Below are 24,637 nucleotides of genomic sequence, written 5' to 3'. Positions count from 1 at the left end.
TAGGGTGGGGGCAGAATGCCAGGTCACACCCTAGGGTAGGGCACAATCACCAATCAGGTTAGGGTCAGTAACATAATAATCCCCTAAAATATTTACATACACAACAGGTTGATCTATCAAGTGATAACAGAGAATTGTCAAAGTCTTCAACTACCCCTGTGTTTGCCATTGATGTTTTTCTTCAAGTCTATTATTAATAATTAGTATATTGTTGGCACCTCATTGTTGTATATATGTTTTAAAGTTTGATTTCTTCTTAATGTACATGTACTTTATTAACCTTTCTGTCTCTCATAACCTTTTTAAGCTGGAAGTGTATGTCCTCTGATATTAGTATGATCACTCAAGCCTTTTAAAGGGAGTTGTTTGCTTGAATTGTTGTCTCCAAACCTTTGATTTTAAATTTATGTTTGTTCTAACTATTCATTTGTTTTTCTTTTAGACAGCAAAATGTTGGATTTAATTTCCTGATCCATTCTGCCACTACTTCTTAACAGCTATATTTAGTCCATTGACATTGACAGAAATGAATGTTTTAAGATTTTGTGCCATCTTATTGTAGAAGTTTGATATGTGTTTGGAGTTTATTTGCCTTAAAGTAACCCCTTCAATACTTCTTTTACAATTGATTTTGAGTCTGTAAAGTTCCTGAGCTGTTGTTTATCCATGAAGCTGTATATCCTTCCTTCAATACTAAATAAAAGTCTGCCTGCTGAAATATTCTTGGTGAGACATTCATTTTATTGAATTGTTTCACACACCCCACCAGTGTCTTCATGTCTGAAGGGTAGTTTGTGATAAATATGCATAAATATTAAGGATGCTTCTTTGTATGTCTTCCTTTTTGTTTTTATCTTGCTGCTATCAGTAAGTATTCTATGTCTATCTGTGGTTTTCATCCTAATGACCAGGATGTGCCTTGGGTACTTTTATTTATTTATTTATTTATTTTTTGGTTTTTGGACATTGTGTACTTTTAATTGGATCTCTTTTAGTAGGTACTTTTAGGGTGTCCAGAATGTAGGTGCACGCGTTCTTCAGTTCTGGGATTATGTTTGTGACTATTGTTTCTTCATAGGGATTTTCTTCCTGTCCTCTGGAATCCTATAATTTTTATGTTGCTCCATTAAATTTATCCCAAAGGTCTACTGTCATCTGTTCACTTATTTTGAGACTATTATCCATCTCTGTTTGCTTATTTTAAGGCTTTTTCAACCTCTTCTGTTGAATGAAGATGTTATGTAGCTCAATCTTCCAGCTCACTGATTCTACTCTCAGCAGCTGTTACCCTGCTGATAAGGCTTTCCAGTGAATTTTTCATTTCGCCTACCAAGTTTTTCTGTCCTATTATTTTGAAGTTTTCTCATTTCTACTCTCATATCCACTTGAGTCTTATTGGCTATCCATTCCATAGTTGAGTTTCTGGAACATTCTTTTTTTTTTTTTTTTTTTTTTGGTTTTTGGTTTTTGGGCCACACCCGGCGGTGCCCAGGGGTTACTCCTGGCTGTCTGCTCAGAAATAGCTCCTGGCAGGCACGGGGGACCATATGGGACACCGGGATTCGAACCAACCACCTCTGGTCTTGGATCGGCTGCTTGCAAGGCAAACGCCGCTGTGCTATCTCTCCGGGCCCTCTGGAACATTCTTAACATTTCCCCCTCTAAAGTCCTGATCAGAGAGGTTATAAAGGTGACTGATGTTAGCTGGATTTTTAGAATTACCATCTTCGGGGCTGGAGAGATAGCATGGAGGTAGGGCGTTTGCCTTGCATGCAGAAGAATGGTGGTTTGAATCCCGGCATCCCATATGGTCCCTCATGCCTGCCGGGGGCAATTTCTGAGTGCAGAGCCAGCAATAACCCCTGAGTACTGCTGGGTGTGACCCAAAAACAAAAACAAACAAACAAACAAACAAACAAAAAAAGAATTACCATCTTCATTCACTAAATGCGTTAGGGTTCTGCTTTGTTTTTCTCACTGTGTCTTTTGTAGTATCCTGGTATTTTTTTTTATGTGTTGTGGTGGCACTCCTTGACTATAAGAAATACACAACTGTAGAGTGAGTAGAGCCACTGTGCTCTTATCTGGGTTCACTCACTTCAGTTCAGTTCAAAATGTTACTTTTCAGTCCAAAAACTCCCCACAGCCACTTCCGCTGCTGCAGGTCAACAATTCTTTCTCCCAGTTATGCTCTTGCACTTACCTTAATACACTTCAAAATCTAACCTACCCTTTAATCGGTAGTGCTCCTCTCTTGATTATGTAAATGTTAATGATCAGATATCTCATTAACATTCCAACATCTATTATTAAATGGATTAAAGATAAGTCATGGGGGGGGCCAGAGTGATAGCACAGCAGTAGAGCATTTGCCTTGCATGTGCTGACCCAGGATGGACCTAGGTTCAACCCCTGGCATCTGATAAGGTCCCTCTCACCAGGAGCAGTTTCTGAGCGCATAGCCAGGAGTAACCCCTGAGCATCACCAGGTGTGGCCCAAAAAACAGAAAAAAAAATTGCTATGGGACAAGATGAGTCTTTTGCTGTCACTGACTTTACTGTTCTAGGTCAAACATCTTTTAACTTCAATCAAGAGGTAGAAATTATTACTCTTACCTTAGTAAGACATGACTAAGCAGATATAGGCTGAAAATTAGGCGTCTTGAGACACTTTACCAAGTTATGTAGATAAGAAAACTTTTTTTTGTTTGTTTTTAGGTCACACTGGCAGCACTCAGGGTTTACTCCTGCCTCTGTGCTCAGAAATTGCCCCCGGCACCGTTCTTCTGCATGGAAGGCAAACGCCTTACCTCCATGCTATCTCTCCAGCCCCAAGAAAATATTTTTGAAGAAATTAAAGGCCATTTCAAGGGCTGAAACAATAGCATAGCAGATAGTGACATGCACATGACTGACCCAAGTTCCATCCTGACATTGCATATAGCTCCTGAAGCAGCTCTGAGTGATCACTGAGTACAAAGCCAGGAGTAAGCCCTGAATATAGCCAGATGTGGCTCCCAAACAACAATAAAAGTACTACTTCAGCAAATACATGAATATTAATAAAATATTAGTATTATTGCTGATATGGAGTAAATTTTAGTGGTCTGGATAGAAGACTGAACCATTAACATATTCCCTTCAGTCAAAACCTAAATTTCCAAATTCTTATTTTAAGAAATTGTCTCATCCATCCAACATTTAGGAATCACCAAACTGATTAGTTAGCAATCATTAGCATCAAAGCAATATTTCTCTCCAGCAGAGATTATAACTCATTGAAGTTTTTATGATGGTTAGTGTTTTGAAACAATGAAGAATTGCTAAATTAATATATGTGCATTGATTTTTAGATACATGAAACTACACACTTTTTAATATATATTTTATTTAAACACCTTGATTACATACATGATTGTGTTTGAGTTTCAGTCATGTAAAGAACACCACCCATCACCAGTGCAACATTCCCATCACCAATGTCCCAAATCTCCCTCCTCCCCATGCACCCCCTGCCTTTACTCTAGACAGGCTTTCTATTTCCCTCATACATTCTCATTATTAGGATAGTTAAAAATGTTATTTCTCTAACTAAACTCATCCCTGTTTGTGGTGAGCTTCATGAGGTGAGCTGTAACTTCCAGCCCTTCTTTCTTTTGTGTCTGAAAATTATTTTTGCAAGAATGTCTTTCATTTTTTAAAAAAACCCATAGATGAGTGAGACCATTCTGTATTTTCCTCTCTCTCTCTCTCTCTCTCTCTCTGACTTATTTCACTCAGCATAATAGATTCCATGTACATTCATGTATAGAAAAATTTCATGACTTCATCTCTCCTGATGGCTGCATAATATTCCATTGTGTATATGTACCACAGTTTCTTTAGCCATTCATCTGTTGAAGGGTATCTTGATTGTTTCCAGAGTCTTGCTATGGTAAATAGTGCTGCAATGAATATAGGTGTAAGGAAGGGATTTTTGTATTGTAATTTTGTGTACCTGGGGTATATTCCTAGGAGTGATATAGCTGAATAGTATGGGAGCTCGATTTCCAGTTTTTGGGGGAATATCCATATCGCTTTCCATAAAGATTGAACTAGACAGCATTCCCACCAGCAGTGGATAAGAGTTCCTTTCTCTCCACATCCTGCCAACACTGTTCTCATTCTTTGTGATGTGTGCTAGTCTCTGTGGTGTGAGGTGGTACCTCATAGTTGTTTTGATTTGTATCTCCCTGATGATTAGTGATGTGGAGCATTTTTTCATGTGTCTTTTGGCCATTTATATTTCTTCTTTGTCAAAGTGTCTGTCCATTTCTCCTCACCATTTTTTTGATGGGATTAGATGTTTTTTTCCTCTAAAGTTCTGTCAGTGCTTTGTATATTTTGGAGATTAGCCCCTTATCTGAAGGATATTGGGTGAATAGTTTCTCCCACTCAGTAGGTGGCTCTTGTATGCTGGGCGCTATTTCCTTTGAGGTGCAGAAGCTTCTCAGCTTAATATATTCCCATCTGTTAATTTCTGCTTTCACTTGCTTGGAGAGTGCAGTTTCCTCCTTGAAGATGCCTGTAGTCTCAATGTCCTGGAGTGTTTTGCCTATGGGTTGTTCTATATATCTTATGGTTTCAGATCTGATATCAAGGTCTTTAATCCATTTGGATTTTACCTTCGTATATGATGTTAACTGGGGGGTGGGGGGTCTAAGTTCAATTTTTTGCAAGTGGCTAGCCAGTTGTGCCAACACCACTTGTTGAAGAGGTGTTCTTTGCTCCATTTAGGATATCTTGCTCCTTTAGAAGAAATTAGGTGATTGTATGTCTGGGGAAACATTCTCTGAGTATTCAAGCCTATTCCACTGATCTGAGGGCCTGTTTTTATTCCAGTACCATGCTGTTTTGATAACTATTGCTTTGTAGCAAAGTTTAAAGTTGGGGAAAGTAATTCCTCCCATATTTTTTTCCCAATGATTGCTTTAGCTATTCTAGGGTGTTTATAGTTCTAAATAAATTTCAAAAGTGCCTGATCCACTTCTTTGAAGAATGTTATGGGTATCTTTAGAGGGATCACATTAAACCTGTACAATGCTTTGGGGAGTATTGCCATTTTAATGATGTTAATCCTGCCAATCCATGAGCAGGGTATGTGTTTCCATTTCTGCGTGTCCTCTCTTATTTCTTGGAGCAGAGATTTATAGTTTTCTTTGAATAGGTCCTTTACATTTTTAGTCAAGTTGATTCCAAGATATTTGAGTTTGTGTGGCACTATTGTGAATGGGGTTGTTTTCTTAATGTCCATTTCTTCCTTATTAGTATTGGTATATAGAAATGCCATTGATTTTTGTGTGTTAATATTGTAGCCTGGCACCTTGCTATATGAGTCTATTGTTTCTAGAAGCTTTTTGGTAGTCTTTAGGGTTTTCTAAGTAGAGTATCATGTCATCTGCAAACAGCAAAAGCTTGACTTCTTCCTATCCTATCTGGATTCCCTTGATATCTTTTTCTTGCCTAATTGCTATAGCAAGTACTTCCAGTGCTATGTTGAATAGGAGTGGTGAGAGAGGACAGCCTTGTCTTGTGCCAGAATTTAGAGGGAAGGCTTTTAGTTTTTCTCCATTGAGGACTATATTTGCCACTGGCTTGTGGTAGATGGCCTTAACTATATTGAGAAAGGTTCCTTTCATTCCCATCTTGCTGAGTTTTGATCAAGAATGGGTGTTGGACCTTATCAACTGCTTTCTCTGCATCTAGTGATATGATCATGTGATTTTTATTTTTCTTGTTGATGTTGTGTATTATGTTGATAAGATTTACGGATGTTATACCATCCTTGCATTCCTGGAATGAAACCTACTTGATCATAGTGGATGATCTTCTTAATGAGGCATTAAATCCTATTTGCCAGGATTTTGTTGAGGATCTTTGCATTTGTGTTCATCAGCGATATTGATCTGTAATTTTCTTTTTTCATAGCATCTCTGTCTGGTTTAGGTATCAAAGTGATGTTGGCTTCATAAAAGCTATTTGGAAGTGTTCCTGTTTTTACGATTTCATGAAAGAGTCTTGCCAGGACTGGTAGTAGATCCTCTTGAAAGGTTTGAAAGAATTCATTAATGAATCCATCTGGGCCTGGGCTTTTGTTTTTGGGCAGACATTTGATTACTGTCTTAATTTCCTCAATAGTGATGGAGGTGTTTAGATATGCTACATCCTCTTCATTCAACCGTGGAAGATTATGAGTCCAAGAATTTATCCAATTTTTCCAGGTTCTCATTTTTAGTGGCATAGAGTTTCTCAAAGTAGTTTCTGATTACCCTTTGAATCTCTGCCATATCAGTAGTGATCTCTCCTTTTTCATTCCTAATATGAGTTATCAAGTTTCTCTCTCTTTCTCTCTCTCTCTGTTAGTTTTGCCAGTGGTCTATCAATTTTGTTTATTTTTTCAAAGAACCAACTTCTGCTCTCATTGATCTTTTGTATTGTTTTCTTGTGTTTCCACTTCATTGATTTCTGCTCTCTGCTTTGTTATTTCCTTCTTTCTCCCTATTTTTGGTTCCTTTTGTTGAGCACTTTCTAATTCTATAAGCTGCATCATTAAGCTGTTTAGGTATGCCCCTTCTTCTTTCCTGATGTGTGCTTTCAAAGCTGTAAATTTTCCTCTCAGTACTGTTTTGCTGTGTCCCATAGGTTCTGGTAGTTTGTGTCTCTATTATCATTTGTTTCCAGGAAGGTTTTGATTTCCTCTTTGATTTCACATCGGACCCACTGGTTATTCAGTATGAGGCTGTTTAACTTCCAGGTATTAAAGTTTTTCTTCTGTGTCCCTTTGTAGTTCATATATAATTTCAGGGCCTTGTGGTCAGTGAAGGTGGCCTGCAAATTTTCTATCCTCTTGATATTATGGAGGTATGTTTTATGTGCTAGCATGTAGTCTATCCTGGAGAATGTCCCATGTACAGTGGAGAAGAATGTGTATCCAGGTTTCTGGGGGTAGAGTGTCCTATATATATCTACTAGGCCTCTTTCTTCCATTTCTATTTTCAGATCTAGTATATTCTTGTTGGGTTTCAGTCTGGTTGACCTATCAAGTGTTGACAATGCCGTGTTGAAGTCTCCCACAATTATTGTGTTGTTATTGATATTATTTTTCAAATTTGTCAACAATTATATTAAATATTTTGCTGGCCCCTCATTCGGTGTATATATGTTTAGAAGAATGATTTCTTCCTGCTGTACGTATCCTTTGATTAATACAAAATGTCCATCTTTGTCCCTTACAACTTTCCTAAGTATAAAGTTTGCATCATTTGATATTAGTATGGCCACTCCAGCTTTTTTATGGGTGTTGTTTGCTTGGATGATTTTCCTCCAGTCATTTATTTTGAGTCTATGTTTGTTCTGACTATTCAGGTGTGTTTCTTGTTGGCAGCAGAAGGTTGGATTGAGTTTTTTGATCCATTTAGCCACTCTGTGTCTCTTAACTGGTGCATTTAGTCCATTGACATTGAGAGAAAGAATTGTCCTGAGAGTTAGTGCCATCTTTATATGGAAGTTTGGTGTGTCTGTTGGTCAGTCTTGTCTTAAAAGTAGGCTGTTCAGTTTTTCTTTTAAGAATGGTTTTGAGTCTGTAAAGTTTCTGAGCTGTTGTTTGTCTGTGAAACCATGTATTCTTCCTTCAAACCTGAAAGTGAGTTTTGCTGGGTGCAGTATTCTAGGCAAAGCATTTATTTCATTGAGTTTTGTCACTATGTTCCACCACTGCCTTCTGGCCTTGAGTGTTTCTGGTGACAGGTCTGCGGTAAATCTCAAGGATGGTCCCTTGAATGTAATTTCTCTTTTTAACCTTGCTGCTTTCAAAATTCTGTCTCTATCTGTGGGATTCGTCATTGTTGACTAGGATGTGTCTTGGGTGTTTTTTCTGGGGTCTCTTTTAGTTGGTACTCTTCGGGCATGCAGGATTTGATCGCATGTATTCTTCAGCTCTGGTTTCTCTTTAATGATGGTCTTGACCATTGATTCTTCCTGGAGATTTTCTTCCTGGGTCTCTGGGACTCTAATGATTCTTAATTTGTTTCTCTTGAGCTTATCATAGACTTCTATTTTCATCTGTTCACATTTTTTGAGTAATTTTTCCATTGTTTGATAATCTGTTTTATGGCTTTTTTCCAATCTCTTCTGCTGTATGGAGTTGTTATTCATCTCATCTTCCAGTGTGCTAATTCTATCCTCAGCTTCTTTTTTTTTTTTTTTTTTTTGGTTTTTGGGCCACACCCGGCGGTGCTCAGGGGTTACTCCTGGCTGTCTGCTCAGAAATAGCTCCTGGCAGGCACGGGGGACCATATGGGACACCGGGATTCGAACCAACCACCTTTGTCCTGGATCGGCTGCTTGCAAGGCAAACACCGCTGTGCTATCTCTCCGGGCCCCTCTGCTTCTTTTAACCTGCGGGAAAGCTCATCCATTTTTTTCTTCAATTCATCTACTGAGTTTTTCAGACCTGTTATTTGACCTGAAATTTCAGTTTGGAGTTTTCTATTTCTATCTTCATATTCTCTTGATTCTTATTAGTGTTCTCTTCTATACTTTCTTTGAGTTCTGTGAACATCTTCCTTATTGCGACTCTAAACTCCTTATCTGAGAGACTGACTAGTTGGTTGGCCATGTTCCGGTCATCAGAGTTGCCATCTTCATTCTCTATGTCTGGCGCTGGCCTACGTTGTTTCCCCACTGTCACACTTGTATTGTGGGTTTTTCTATGTATTGTGGTTGTATTCATTGGCTAAATAATGTGAGTGGCCGCACTCCTCTGGCTCCTCCCTTTCTGGGCGTATCAACTCACCTCCAGGGAAGGCTAACCGTCTGCAGATGAAGCCATACACAGGATGAAATCAGGCCGAAAATGCAGCACAGCACAGGAGACAGTCAGAGATAGGTGCTGGCATCAGAGTTCCAGCAGAGTTCAGTGGCTTTTCCCTCTTTGGGGTATCAACTCACCTCCAGGGAAGGCTCCAGGGAAGGCTAGCCATCTGCAGATGAAGCCACAGACAGGATGGAATCTGGCCGAGAATGCAGCACAGCAGAGACAGAGATAGGTGCTGGCATCAGAGTTCCAGATGAGTTCAGTGACTTTTCCCTTTCTGGGCGTTTCAACGCACCTCCAGGGAAGGCTCCAGGGAAGGCTAGCCGTCCGCAGATGAAGCTACAGACAGGATGAAATCAAGCCGAGAATGCAGCACAGCACAGGAGACAGTCAGATATAGGTGCTGGCATCAGAGTTCCAGTAGAGTTCCGAAACTACATACTTAATACCATCTGTTATATATGACCATCATCTAGTGTAAATCTTGATGTGCACTAGGAAATAAAATCTGTCTAACATGTTTTATTGTCATGCTTGCTTTATTGAGATAGATCGGGTATAAATCAAAATATCTCTAAGATCTGTTAAGAGTTTGTCATTAATTTTCTTAAAATCATTTTGTCACTTTCTCCTTAAAAACAAGCCTGTTTATCATATCATGTAAGTTCTTTCTTGACCTGATTCTGTCTAAAAAACTGTTAGAAAGCAACGTTATAAAGTGCTTGTCAGAACACAAGACTTGGAGCCAAAATGGTAACAACTATTCTGAATCTTCTACAGGTTGCAAAGTCTCACAAAAATTCATGTTGAAATTATAATGCTCAGTACCATAGAATATGACCTTATTTGCAAATAAGGTATTTGTAGAGGAAATAAAATTTAAGTAATTCCCTTGAATAGGCTCTAATCCAGTAAGACTGATGTTCTTACAAAATGGGTAAATGTAGATACAAATACACATACAGGGAAGGCAAAATGAAGAGATACTGAAAGAACATGATCTGCAAACTACGGAGAGAACAATTAGGTATTTTCTTAACAACCTTCTGTTGGAACAAACTTGCAGATACCACACTAGCCTCAAAAACAGTTATACAAATGTCTGTTTTTTCAATCACTCAGTTCACGAATATATTTATTTGATAGACTGAAAAAACTAGAGCACATTTGGGAATTACTGTATAATTCTTCCCTTTAACATTTAAAAATAATAAATGAATATTTAATATGAAAATATATTAACTGTCATTAGTGGAATCATAACAATATGGGCAATGTTATAGCAAAGCTTGTTTTATACATTCTGAGAGGTATACTTGATTTTCTATTTGGAAATATGGCAACCAAGATAAACCTGAAAGAAGAGAGGCTACATTATTTTAAGAGACATTCAGGAAATGAGGTAGAAAAGGGGGTGAAATGAGTAAGGTTTGAACATATTTTGAAATGTCAATGAAAATTCAGGTGGCAATATTCATAGGTAGTTAGATATAGAAGTATAAGCTTATGAAAGAGAGCTGATATAAAAATAGCAATCTGATTTATACTGGTGTATGGGAAAAGACATGGTGAAATTACATGAAGAGAAAATAACCTAGGAAGAAAAGCTTAAAAATGGAAAAAGGAGGCCTAGGAATCAGAAAATTTTAAGAGTAAACAGGAATAAAACTGTAATAAAATGTGTTATCAAAAATAAAAAAAGAATTTAAAGTAGAATATATCATAAAAAGTACTTTATGAAAAATCAGTCAAAATTTTTTATCTCATCTATCACAAAAAATGGTCCAGGATGCTGATTTTCACCTAGAATGTCCTTCCTAGTTGTCTTTCTAAACCATTTATGTTCAAATATCTGGTATGTAATAAATAGATGTCCCTATTTGAAGATGAAAACCAGCAAAGGGAAGTGGAAACCTATGGAATTGAAGATTATTTGCTATAACTTGCCTTTATACTTTAACTGAAAAAAAATCTTATTTATGGGGCTGGAGAGATAGAACGACGGTGGTTTAAATCCCAACATGGGGGGGGGGAATCCCGACATCCCACATGGTCCCCTGAGCCTGCCAGGAGCGATTTCTGAGCGTAATGCCAGGAGTAACCCCTGATCGCTGGCAGGTATGACCAAAAAAAAAATCTTATTTTATACTCTATGACAGTACTTCATGACAGGAGTATTTTAGAATAATGGTAAATCACTTCACTGCTTACACAAATAATGTAATTTGCCATTTTCAAGAAACCATAACATAGATTTCATATCAACTTATTTATAAATAAAATATACATATTATCATTTGAGTTTTATTTTTCTGACCTTATATTCTACTTCTTGGATATTTCTAATACTTAATAATCACTATTTTAGGACCTAGAGCATATGAGAGGCTGACAAAATTCTCTACCAACTTAATTCAAAGGGCTTCCTCCTTAAATTTTATCAAGAAAAACCATATAGAAGTTAGGGCCTTTGCCTTGCAAGCAGCCCTGGTTTGATTCCTTGAGTACAGAGCCATGAAGAACCCTCAGCACCATCAGGTTTGGCTGAAAATTCCAAAATAAAACAGTCTACACTACAATTTTTGTAACAAATAATAATCTTTTATTATTTTTAAACAGGGTCTCTCAGGACCAGAGATATATAAGTAAGGTGCTTGCCTTGCATGTAGCCAACCTAGGAATAATCCCCTTTGGGCTCTGAGCACTTCCAGGAGTGATTCCTGAGCACAGAGCCAGTAGTAACTCCTGAGCGTTACTGGGTATGACTAGAAAAAAAAAAACAAAAACATAGGAGCATTCTTATCAGTGCTCAACTTAGTGGTATTGGCCTGCTACTTTAATGTTTCATAATCATTCCTTCTAAAACCAATTACTAATAGCATTGTGACATCACTTTATATTTTTCAGCAATAGCTCAAAAAAGTTTGCAAGCACCTACAAAATATAACATTTATGCTATAAATTGTGATGAATTTCTTACCTCAGGTATAATCTGACAAAAAGTTAAAGTCTATCTATTTGCAAGGAAAATGCAAATAGGAAGCAGAAGTAGCAAGAAAATATGTGGCCAGGAATAGAGTCTCTGAGTCAGTAAACTTTTTTTCAAGACAGAGAAGGTAAGGAAGGTAAATGTCCACCCCTTGCTTTTTTTTTTATTAATATTTTGAAACACACCCAGCTGCGTCAGGGGTTACTCCTGGCTCTATGCTCAGAAGTCGCTCCAGGCAGGCTAGGAGGATCATATGGGATGCTGGGATTCAAACCACCCTCCTTCTGCATGCAAGGCAAATGCTCTACCTCCATGCTATCTCTTTGGTCCCGAATGTTCACTCTTAATTCCTAAATGTTCAAAAGAAAATCCCTGCACTGTCTTCACTCTTGGTAATCTGACTCTAAGTATAAGACCTCTTTAATGGAAGCACTTTAACAGGCCTCTCCTGGCTCCCAACATAACCTGCTGCTCCCTTTACCTAAGCTCTAGACCCAGGCTGTAGCCCATCCTGATGTAAATCTGCCAGTCTATCCAAGGTGATGATCTGAAGGGAGAGATCAATAGTCCTTGGATTTTCCATTCTCCCAGTGTAAACAGCTGCTCCTCTTCCCCAATCTCTAGGCCCAGCCTGTTGTCTGTTTTGACATCCATCTGTCCCTCTCATCTTAAAACCCCAAGGATGTTAATGCATCTGGATAAAGACACTCCAGTTTATATCCGCTATTTTTGGGCAGGTGGGCCCAAGCACTTCTTTCTTGCAGATAATATACAGCCTCAAAATTCAATCAACCAAACCAAGTAATTAGTTGGCAAGTTTTATTTATTATATTAAATAACTGTATGTTTAGGAAAATAATGAAGGCATATTAGTAGCCAACTTTTGTAAAATTAATTCAATAGATCACCACTATTCCTGCAAACAAAATACAAAGAACAATGGGAAAACTGTGAAAGTCAACTAAAGATACAGATAGGGAGAAAAATCTAGGCAAATCCCCAAGCCCATAAAACCGCCTGAGCCTGGGATGCCCAAGCAATAGCACAGTGGGTAAGGCATTACATGCAGGACCCTGGTTTGATCTCTGGCATCCCATATGGTCCCCAAGCCTGCCAGGTGTGATTTCTGAGTGCAAAGCCAGGAGTAACCTCTGAGCACAACCAGATGTGGCTACAAAACAAAACAAAACTCCTATGCCTGGTAGATAAACCTAAATTCAACACTTAGTGATGTAGTAACAGAAATCAAAGAGGCACTAGTCAGTAAAATTAAGTAATAAGTAGATAAGATAAGAAATTCAACCAATTAAGAAAAGAGCTTTTTCAGAAAATAAAAGAATTCATACAAACTGAATTGAAGAAACTAAAGAAGATGATATCATACCATAGTAGTAGAACCATATAGGGGAGAACTGTGTAGATGAACTTGAAGACAAATTACAAGCCAGCATCAATAAAGAAGTCAAAAAAAAAAAGAGAGAAAAGAGAGACAAAAGGATAGAAAAAAATGTAAGGTGCTTAATGAACAAAGATAAGAGAAATAACCTTTGAAGTATAGGAATACCAGAAGATGAGGAAGAAGGGAAAGTGGAAGAACAAGTAGTAAAGGAAATAATGGCAGAGAACTTCCCCACTCTGCAAAGAGGCCACTACAGAAATCCAAGAGGCCAAAAGAGTACCAAACAACTGAACAGAACAACACCAAGACATAAAGTAATCAAAATGGCAAGAGCCAAAGAGAGAGATGGAATGGACTGCTTAAAGGAGTAAAAGAGAAGGAAAACCTTAAGTGTAAAAGAAAGAACTTAAAAATCACAACAGATGTCCCATACAAACGAGTCCAGACAAGAAAAGATTGAAACTACATATTCAAATTACTGAAAGAAATTTTCAACCTACAACCCACTACAGCCCACTATTATTTATATGGAAGGAAAGCATAAAAAAATTCTCATACAAAAAAGAACTTGCAACAGCAGTTGCAATGCAATTAATCCAACCCTAAATAAATGACTGAGAGGTCGTTTAAATAAACCAAACCAATTGTAACAGAAACAACCTTCCACAATATAATGGCACATTGAACTTTCTGTCAAAAGTTTCCTGAATGTCAAAAGACTAAACACTCCCATCAAAAAAAGCCAAATTGGAGGATTGGATCAGCAAACAAAACCCATCAAATACTGCTTATAGGAAACACATCTAAAAGGTCAGGCTAGGATGTCTACTGTTAGCTTTGGCACATGGAAGACATTTTGAATGCATCTGCTCTGCTGTGTACTGGACCATGAACCACTCTGCCAGAACAAATCATGAGGGCAGGACAACAGTGGTGAGCTGCCCCTACCTACAAAGGGCTGAACCAGCACACAGGAAAGCAGCAGCACTGCTTTGCTTCATGGCCATGGACATCTCCTAGTCAATGAACCACAACACAAAAGGAAGAAAATACCACACTACAAGAGTGACAGTGGAGGAAAAAGAAAAAAAAAAACGTGACAGTGGGAAACAATTCAGGCCATCACCATCCATAGGCAATGAAGATGGCAGTTCTGATTACTCAAAAAGTGCAAACCACTTATTTAGCATCTCAGATAAGGAATTTAGAAAAAGAAATATGGAGGATGATCATAGAACTCCAAAAAAGAATGGATGGAGCTGAATGAACCACAAGTAAAAATCAAGAGAATATGAAAACAGAAGTCAGAAAGCTACAAACTGAAATAACAAAACTGAAAAACTTAGTAGGCAAAATAAAAACCTCACTGGAAAGCCTCTCCAACAGAGTAACAGTAGCTGAGGACTGAATCAGTGAATTGAAAGATAAGATGCATAACTCAATATAACAGAAGAGATTGGAAAAGAGCCTTAAATAAATGATCACACAATGGAAAAATCCTCAAAGAATTTGAACAGAAGGGGGAAAAACTCAACAGAAACATGAGAATCATTGGACTCCCAGAACCCAGGAAGAAAATACCCAGTATAGGTTGTTCATATCATGTCGTGATCAAAAAAAATCAACAGTTAAGGACATCATTGAAGAGAAACTCCCAGAGCTAAAGACTGCATGCAACCAAATACTTAATGTCTGAAAAGAGATCCAAGGAAAGCACCCAAAGACACATCCTAGTCACAATAATGAATCCCACCACCAAATACCTCCTTCTCCTGCTTCCCTCACCCCCTGCCTGTACTAAGACAGGCATTCTACTTCTTTCACTCATAAACATTGCCATGGTAATAATTCTTAGTGTAATCATTTATCTAACTGCATTCACCACTCTTTGTGGTTATGGTGAGCCGCCACTCTTTGAGTTTGTGGTTCACAACTCTGATTGGTTTTTTGTTTTTTTAATTTTTATTGTGGACGAAATAAATTACAAATCTTTCACAGTAATATTTAAGGTACATAGTGACAATGAATAAGGGCCATTCCCACCACTAGTGGGAACACAAAGCCTTTTTTATTAATATTTTTATTTAAACACCTTGATTACAAATATGATTGTTAGTTGGATTTTTTCAGTCATGTAAAGAACATCCCGCCTTCACCAGTGAATTATTCCCATCACCAATGTCCCAAATCTCCCTCCTCCCCACCCCACCCCCTCCTGTACTCTAGAAAGGCATTCTATTTCCCTCATTCATTCACTTTGTCTCAAAGTAGTTATTTCTCTAACTGCACTCTTCACTCTTTGTGGTAAGCTTCATGTTGTGAGCTGGACCTTCCAGCCCTCCTCTCTTTTATCTCAGAGAATTAGTGCAAAAATGTCTTTTATTTTTCTTAAAACCCATAGATGAGTGAGACTATTCTGTGTCTATCTTTTTCCCACTGGCTTCTTTCACTCAGCATAATAAATTATAATATACATAATTCATAATATATTCATAATATACATCCATGTATAGGAAAATTTCATGACTTCATCTCTCTTGATAGCTGCATAATATTCCATGTGTATATGTACCAGTTTCTTTAGCCATTCATCTGTTGAAGGGCATATTGGTTGCTTTCAGAGTCTGGCTACTGTAAATAGTGCTGCAATGAATATAGGTGTGAGGAAAGAATTTTTGTATTGTATTTTCGTGTCTCTAAGGTATAATCCCTATGAGTGGTATAGCTGGATCTTATGGGAACTCAATTTCCAGTTTTTGGAGGAATCTCCATATCGCTTTCCATAAAGATTGGACTAGATGGCATTCCCAACAGCAGCGAGTAAGAGTTCCTTTCTCTCCACATCCCCACCAGCACTGCTTGTTCTGTTGAGTTTTTCTTTTAAGACTGGTTTTGAGTCTGTAAAGTTTCTGAGCTGTTTTTTTTTTTTTTATCTGTGAAGCCATGTAAACTTCCTTCAAACCAGAAAGTGAGTTTTCCTGGGTGCAGTATTCTAGGTGAAGTATCCATTTCATTCAGTCTTGTCACAATATTCCATCATATGTGGCCTTGAGAGTTTCTTGTGACATGTCTGCTGTAAATTTTAGGGTTGTTCCTTTGAATGTACTTACCCTTTTTGATCTTGCTGCTTTCAGTATTCTATCTCCATCTGTGGGGTTCATCTTTGTGAGTAGGATGTTTTTTTGGTATTTTTCTTTGTGTTTCTTTTAGCTGGTACTCTCTGGGCATGTAGGGTTTGATTGTATGTAGTCTTTAGCTCTGGGAGTATCTGTGATGATGTCTTTGACTATTGATTCTTCCTGGGGAACTCCTTCCTGGGCTTCTGGGACTTCAATGATTCTTATGTTGTTTCTGTTGAGTTTATCAAAGACTTCTATTTTCATCTGTTCACATTCCTTGAGTACTTTTACCACTGTCTGATCATTTGCCTTAAGGTTCTTTTCCAATCTCTTCTGCTTTATGTAGCTGTTTGGCATTTCATCTTCCAGTTCACTGATTCTGTCCTCAGCTGCTGTTATCCTTTTGGAAAGGCTTTCCATTGAGGTTTTCAGTCCAGCTACCATATTTTTCAGATCTGTTATTTCAGTTTGAATTTTCTGATTTCTTTCTTTGTGTTCAGCTAGAACTGTTTTCTTTAATTTCCATAAGGATCCTACATATGTATATTCTGAACTCCTTATCTGAGATTAATCAGATGGTTGGCATTTTTTGGGTCATCACAGCTATCATCTTCATTCTCTGTGCATTGTGTTTGCCTGCGAGGTTTTCCCATTGTCATGTTTGTAGTGTGATTTTTTTTCCTGCATGTCATGGTGAGGTTTATTAGTTAAAAAGAGTGCATGGCTGTGAAGCAAAACGGCAAAGCCGTGCTCTTCTAAAGCCTCTAGGAGACAGTTTTTGCTGGGACCTTCCTAGCCCTCTCAGAAGAGCTTCAGGAGACAAAAGAGAAGAGAAACACACAAAGTCGACAGGTCCCCTCAGTTTCTCCCAGGCGCCAATCTCACAGCAGGGGCAGACCCCTCCTGCATTCACAGACAAAGGAGCCACCTCTCTGCCAAATCTGTAAAGTTTCTTAGCGGTGGGATATAGTGACAAAAAAAAAAAAAAATGCATGCTTCGCCTTGCATACTGCACCCAGCCAGACTCACTTTCAGGTTTGAAGGAAGTAAACAGATCTTCACAGATAAACAGCAGCTCAGAAATTTTACAGAGCCCTGGAGTCTTAATTAGGAAGGGAACTTCACATTAGACATATCCTTTGTATATAATTTAGTATTTTTATGTTAATTACTTATTCAAAACATTCTTTTGGTGCTTGCTTTGGCAGCAAATATACTAAAATTGGAGCAATACAGAGATTAGCATGGCCCCTGCGCAAGGATGACACACAAATTCATGAAGCATTCCATATTTTTTGCAGACCAAAAAAAAAAAAACCAAAAACATTCTTTTGGTGGATTTTAAGTGTTACAGTAGCAATGATTAGGTAAAGGTTTGAGAGACTGTGAAAAAGAAAAGATAACTATCTCTATGAGGAAAGTGATTTGAGGTAGAAGGTAGGATAAGCAGCCAAAATCAAGCCAAAATCCTAGAGTTAGAAATTAGATAGCTAAAGTGTGAAAAAGTTTCACCGGGAACTTGAGAATGACTGGAGTTGGATAGACTGGTATGCCTGGAACCCAGAGTCTGTCTGATGCCAATAAACTTCTGGGGTGAGGCCTTTTTGTAATCAGGTCAAGGATTTTTTTTCCCATTTTCTCCATTTTTCTGGACCTATGCAAACATTGGCAATTGCCACTATCACACCTTTACTATATTTTTTTACTCTTAGGAAAATAATACAACTTACTGAACTTAAAAACAAATTACTGTAGTAGAATGCCTGTCTCGAAAACAGACAGGGGATGGGAAGGGGGGAGGGAGTAATGTTGCACTTGTGAAGGGGGGTGTTCTGGTTATGACTGTAACCCAAATATGATCATGTTACTTAAATAAAAAATATATTTAATAATAAAAAAAGGAAAAAAAAGAAATTAGAGTAAGATTGCTTCCTGGTTCAACTGTGAAGAACAGGTTCCTCCAGAGCCCTCCTTTTAAGTCTTATAATTTTTCCCTAGGAGTAATTCCTTTTTCTACAACTTCCAAAATGGCAAAAGTCTCTTTGCCCTGGAGAGAGGGGTAAGAATAGAGAACTTCATAGAAGTGAAGTTATCTTAATGATCATCTGTGAGAAGATATTGATCCAACCCTAGCAGACTAACCAGCAGTAATCTTGAATTCCCTAGGATTACTTCATTCAAACATGGACCTTCTAATCTATTTATTCAGTTCTAGTCTATCTCTGTTTACAAAGACTTTCATTTCTCAGCTTTCTTTAGCACCCTAGGAGTTTCTGACAAAGCTTCCTCACGACCTACCTCCATGCCTTCTCTTTCAGTATCCCTTCCACCTGAAACACCCACCTACCTGCTGCCATCAGAGTCTCCATTTCTAGAGCAAAAAGTCTCACCTCCTCCCCCAGATTTTTCTACAGCTAAGCCAAATAAGGTACAAATTCATATCCATTACCACCCACACTACTAACATTACTGCTTCATCAGCATTAGCAATGTCACCAAACATTTATTAAGAATATATGGCCAGGCACTTATCCAGTTCAGATAAGAAAATGAAGATCAGCATTTCCCAAAGTGAATAATAACTGTCCTCTTCCATCTCCAGTGCAACGATGGTGTGGAAGTTGTAACATCAAGAGCAATGGAGGAGAGAGGGAATTTTCTTTTTGTTCACAGAAGGTAGATTTCCCAGGGGATGCTCAGTGATTCTTTTTCTAAAAAAGGGGTCATAAGCTAAATTGGGGACCTCTCACTAAGAAAATCTCTTCTCTCAAGTCCTGACAATTTGATCACAATGAAAAATATGTAGCTTAATTCTAATGGTAGCTCCTCCAAGTTTACTGAAAGCAGTATCAGCAAGAGTATGTAAATTAAAATGATAAAGTATCATTCTTTTGCCAACTTCTTATAATTTTTCTAAAATAATAATATTCAATGTTGGTGTGACACATTTAAATACAGAAAGTACAAATTGTAAAAACTCCTGAAAATACATGTAGTTTGTTAGAAATCTTTAAGCTCAGCACTAGGCTCACTGAATAGTTTACTTTCAGAAAACTAAGTTAAAGAAAAAGTTGGGAACGAAAACTAATATGCATAATAATGTCTACAAAAGCAGTATTTTTCATAGTGAAGGAAGATAAGGAAGGCAAAAAAAATAGTACCATAATTAACTCTTGCCTCTAGTACTGACAGTCATAATTCAATCCATAGGGCACTATGGTCCCCTGAGCCCTGCTGTGAGTAACCAAGCACAAAGCTGGGAATATCTCCCAAACACTTCTGTGGTTGGACTCCCTTAAAAAAATAAACCATCTATATGATAAAATATTGTTAATCTATTAATTAAATATTTTCAAAAATAAAAACAGGGGCTGGAGTGGTAGCACAGCAGTAGGGTGCTTGCCTTGCATGCAGCTTACCCAGGATGGACCTGGGTTCAATCCCCAGCATTGCATACGGTCCTACAAGCCAGGAGTGTTTTCTTTCTTTGTTGTTGTTTGTTTTTTTGTTTTGTTTTGTTTTTGGTTTCTGGATCACACCCAGCGACATGCAAGGTTCACTCCTGGATCTGCACTCAGAAGTCATTCCTGGCAGGCTTGGGGGACCATATGAAATGTTAGATTTGAACCAATTTCTGATCTGTGTTGGCCGCATGCAAGGCAAATGGCTTACCGCTGTGCTATCGATCTGGCCCCAGCCAGGTGTGATTTCTAATTAAGAGAAAAAGGAAGACCTGGAGACTTCTACAGAAATGGTAATGAGCATTTCTGATTAATTAAACTATAAAAAGTAAGCTAGAGGGGCGAGAGCGATAGCATAGCAGTAAGGCATTTGCCATGCATGTGGCTGACCCAGGACAGACCTTGGTTCAATCCTCAGCATCCCATATGGTCCACTGAGCCAGGAGTGATTTCTGAGCACATAGCCAGGAGTAATCGTTGAGCATCACTGGGTGTGCTCCGCCCCTCAAAAAAGTAAGCTAAAGCAGAAAAGGGTCTACTATGAAAGTGATAGTTGGAACTGATCTCTGGACAAGAACTGGGTGCGGAAAAGGGATAGTGTCATGCATGGTTGTCCTTCATTAACAGTAGTGCAAACTACAGTGTCAAGGAAAGAGAGACTGAGAAGTAAAATGCCTGCCAAAGAAGTTTTCAGGGGAGGGTGAGTGGGAGGAAAGAGGACATGGAGAGGGTGAGACGGAAACTAGGGACATTGGTGGCACGAAATGAACACTGGTGAAGGCTGTTGTATGTTGTATGACTGTAACTTAATGGTGAACAACTTTGTGGGGAAAAAACTGTATTATGAACAACCTTGTAACAATAGCTTTTAAATTAAAAAAACTATAATATCTACCCAAAAAAGTAAGCTAAAGAGTCAGAGCAATAGTACAACAGGTAGGGTGCCTACCTTGCACACAACCAACCTGGGCTCAATACTCCACATCCCATATGGTTCCCTAAGGACTCCCAGGAGTAATTTGTTAGTACAGAGTCAGGAGCTGGGTATGGCCCAAAAATGAACAAACAAAAATGAGCTAAACTTTCTACCAAATTTTATACTGATGTTAAAATATTAGCAATAATACCAATCCTGGGGATATGCCTTAGGAACACAAAAATAAAATTCAAAAATCCCTTCCTCACATCTATATTCCACAGCACTTTTTACAAGAGCCAGACTCTGTAAACAACCAAGATGCCCTTCAACAGATGAATGGCTAAAGAAATTAGTACATATACACAATGAAATATTATACAGCCATTAGGAGAGATAAAATTTTCCTATATATGGATGTACATGGAATCTATTATGCTGAGTGAAATTAGTCAGAGGGAGAGAGACACAGAATAGTCTCATTCATCTATGGGTTTTAAGAAAAATTAAAGACATTGAAATAATACCCAGAGTTGAGGGCCAGAAGGACCGGCTCCAGATATGAAGCTCACCACAAAGAGTGGTGAGTGCAGTTAAAGAAATAACTATGCTGAGAACTATCATAACAATGTCAGTGAGTGAGGAATGTAGAACGCCTGTCTCGAATACAGGTGGGGGTGGGGGAGGGAAGAGATGGGGGCATTGGTGATGGGAAGGCTGCACAGGTGAAGGGGGGATGTTATTGACTGAAACCCAGCTACAATTATGTTTGTAATCACAGTGTTTAAATAAATTATTTAATTAAAAAGTATTAGCAATAAATATAATCCCAGCATTCAAGTATCTTACAAGAATACTAAATATAAAGATGTAATATTAAGCATTTATCTCAATTACATAATGATAATATCACTCTAGAAAACATATGCGCAAGAACCAGGTAGATAATAGGGCCTATGACAGGATCATGCAAGATCTGGGCTCAGTCCCTGTTTCATTACATGAATTCCTGGAGGCCCTAACCATCACCCTTGCTGACTAAGTATCTCCAAGAGTGCCCTTGTTCCCTAAACTCTACTTAGGAGTGCACCAACCTTCCCCTCAACACACACACACACACACACACACACACACACCTAACGTGGGATGGTGGGAAGGTGAAACTGAAGAGATCATTCAGCAGATAGGGCACTTGTCTTGCACATGATCAACTCATAATCAATCTCCATAAGTTTGCCTGATTCCTGACAACCCTAAATGCAGAGCCAGAAGTAATTTATTTTTATTTTGGGTGTGACCAAAAAAAGAAAAACAAAAAGAAAAGCAGAAATATTTGAAGACTAATTTTTAAATGATCACTGAGTTTTAAATGACACAAATGAACAGTTAGGACACAAATGAACAGAATAGAAAGCTATTCTATGCAAAAGAAACAGCAAGAATAAAGTCTCTAAGATTTTGAAAAATACTTCTGTTAAAAGTGTTAAATAGACATCACCACACCCATAGCCACACCACCCAACATCCATCCACCACACACACCCACACCAACACCCTCCATATTGCTGCTGAAAAAAAAAGACCTCACTTTTTGCTCTGGCCCACAATTTAGTAAATTATTTGACAATTATTTTATAGTAACACCATTAAAATATATAATCATTATTATAAATTGACCAATTTGCTTTATGCTTTATGTTGTATTTATTTTTCTGGACATTTTCCTGATAATTCTATTACCATTTAGTTGTATATGTGTTGTATTTAGTTATAGAAAGCAATATAAAATAAATTATTTTGTGCCTGCCAAGGGGGCATTCTTAGGAGTGGGTGGGAAATTGGGGACTATGGTAGAGGAATTGTTGCATTGGTGATGGGTTGGTGTTAGAACACTGACTGACAGAAACAGCTGCATTATGAACAACTTTGTAAACCATGGTAAATAATAATTAAAAATAAATAAACAGAACATCAGAAGTAATAGAAAGATAAGGAACATCTATTCCACATTTGAGTATTGAGTCTCCTTTAACTTTACCTGTCAGTGCTTCTCAAACTTTTTGTATATGGCTTTTTATTCCCAATATGTACTGGACTAATATTTTGATTATTCAATGAAACAAGGTAACTATTCATAAATTTGATATCATGACAATCCAAATTTATGGGTCAGAGAGATAGTACAGGAGTTAAGCATTGTCTTGCATGCAGTCAATTCCAGTTCAATCTCTGGCACCACATATGCTCCCTCAAACACTTCCAGAAGTGATCCCTGAACACAGAACCTGAAGTATTTCTTGAGTATTGCTGGATATGTCCTGCCCCCAACAAAAATGTGAGTCAGAGACCAGCTGAATTTCATTTTAGTAATTATCTTATCAATGCCAGAAATGTTCCTGGACTGGGCTCATTCCTGGAACATACTTTAAATCACAAGTAGATCTTAAAAAATTTACTCTTTCATGAAGGTAATATAAAATCACAGAACTTTTTTTCAGTTTTCTTCTTCCTATATGATAATTTTTCTAGATAATTTGCAATCACTCCATTTTCCAGAAAATGCAACTCACTGATGTTTAAAAAAAGAGTTTTCAGGAATAAAAAGAATAGTTCACTGACTTAAAATACCTGTATTATAAGTGTAAGGTCATAGTTCAATCCCTAATGCCACAATATGTACCAAATGCAATCCTTTGATGAGTGAAGAATATTGGTTTTTTTCCTTCTTTCTTAGTTATACACCAAATTATTAACAATACCGTTAATAATTGGATTTTATGCACACAATGTTCCAGTACCAGTTCCATAACCAGAGTAGCCATACCCTCCACCAGGCCAGAGCAATAGGGCATTAGTCTTGTGCGTGGCTGACCTGTGATGGACCCAGGTTTGATTTCCAGCATCCCATATAGTCCCTCCCTCAAGACTGTCGGGAGCTATTTCTGAGCGCAGAGCCAGCAGAAACCCCTGGACGCTGCTGGGTATGGCCAGCAGTAAATAAATAAATATATTTTTTAAAAAAATATCCCTCCATCAAAGGTCCCAAAGTCACTGGACATCACATCCTCTACCCCCACTCCCACTTCTTGATTCTTATGTTGTTTCTAACAGGCGGCTATAAATTTTAATGATGTTCTTTTAAATGTAATTTCCCTTTTTGATCTTGCTGCTTTCAGTATTCTATCTCTATCTATGGGATTCATTGTTGTGACTAAAATATGTCTTGGGGAGCTCCTCTTTGTGTCTCATTTAGCTGTTAGTCTTCAGGCATGCAGGATTTAGTTGCATAAAGTCTTTAACTCTCGGAGGTTCTCTGCAATTATTCTAGTCGCAATGATAAATCCTACATATAGGGATAAAATACTGAAAGCAGTAAGATAAAAAGGGAAATTACACTCAAAGAAGCATCATTAAGATTTACAGCAGACCTATCACAAGAAATCCACAAGGCCAGAAGACAGTGGTAGGGTATGATAACAATAAAAAAAAACCTCAATGAAATGAATGCCTAGCTGAGAATACTGCACCCAACAAGAATCACATTCAGATTTGAAGAAAGTATACATAGCTTCATGGATATATAACAGCTCAGAAACTTTACAGACTCAAAACCAGCCTGAAAAGAAAAACTGAAAGATCTACTTTAAGACAAAGCAGACCAACAGACACACCAAACTCCTATATAAATTGACACTAAATCCCATGACAATTATCTCTCTCAGCATTAGTGGACTAAAAAGCACCAATCAAGAGACACAGAGTGGCAAATGAATAAAAAAGCTGAATCCAGCATTCTGCTGCCTTCAAGAAACTCATCTAAATAGTCAGAACAAACACAGACTCAAAATCAAAGGTTGGAGGACAATTCATCCAAGCAAACTACTCCCTTAAAAAAGCTA

At 37.9% G+C, this 24,637-nt stretch overlaps 1 protein-coding gene and 1 pseudogene across 1 annotated transcript in view; one reads left to right on the top strand and one right to left on the bottom strand.

The window, feature by feature from the left end:
- Positions 1 to 24,637, bottom strand: part of UNC13B (unc-13 homolog B) — a 246,002-nt gene that overhangs the window by 73,674 nt on the left and 147,691 nt on the right. The window lies entirely within an intron of this gene.
- Positions 17,558 to 17,657, top strand: LOC126026878 (uncharacterized; annotated as a pseudogene).

The sequence above is a fragment of the Suncus etruscus genome, chromosome 1, assembly GCF_024139225.1.
Source record: "Suncus etruscus isolate mSunEtr1 chromosome 1, mSunEtr1.pri.cur, whole genome shotgun sequence".
Lineage (NCBI taxonomy): Eukaryota > Metazoa > Chordata > Mammalia > Eulipotyphla > Soricidae > Suncus > Suncus etruscus.
Note: the sequence above shows the minus strand (reverse complement) of the source record. Positions and strands in the feature narration are given on the sequence as shown.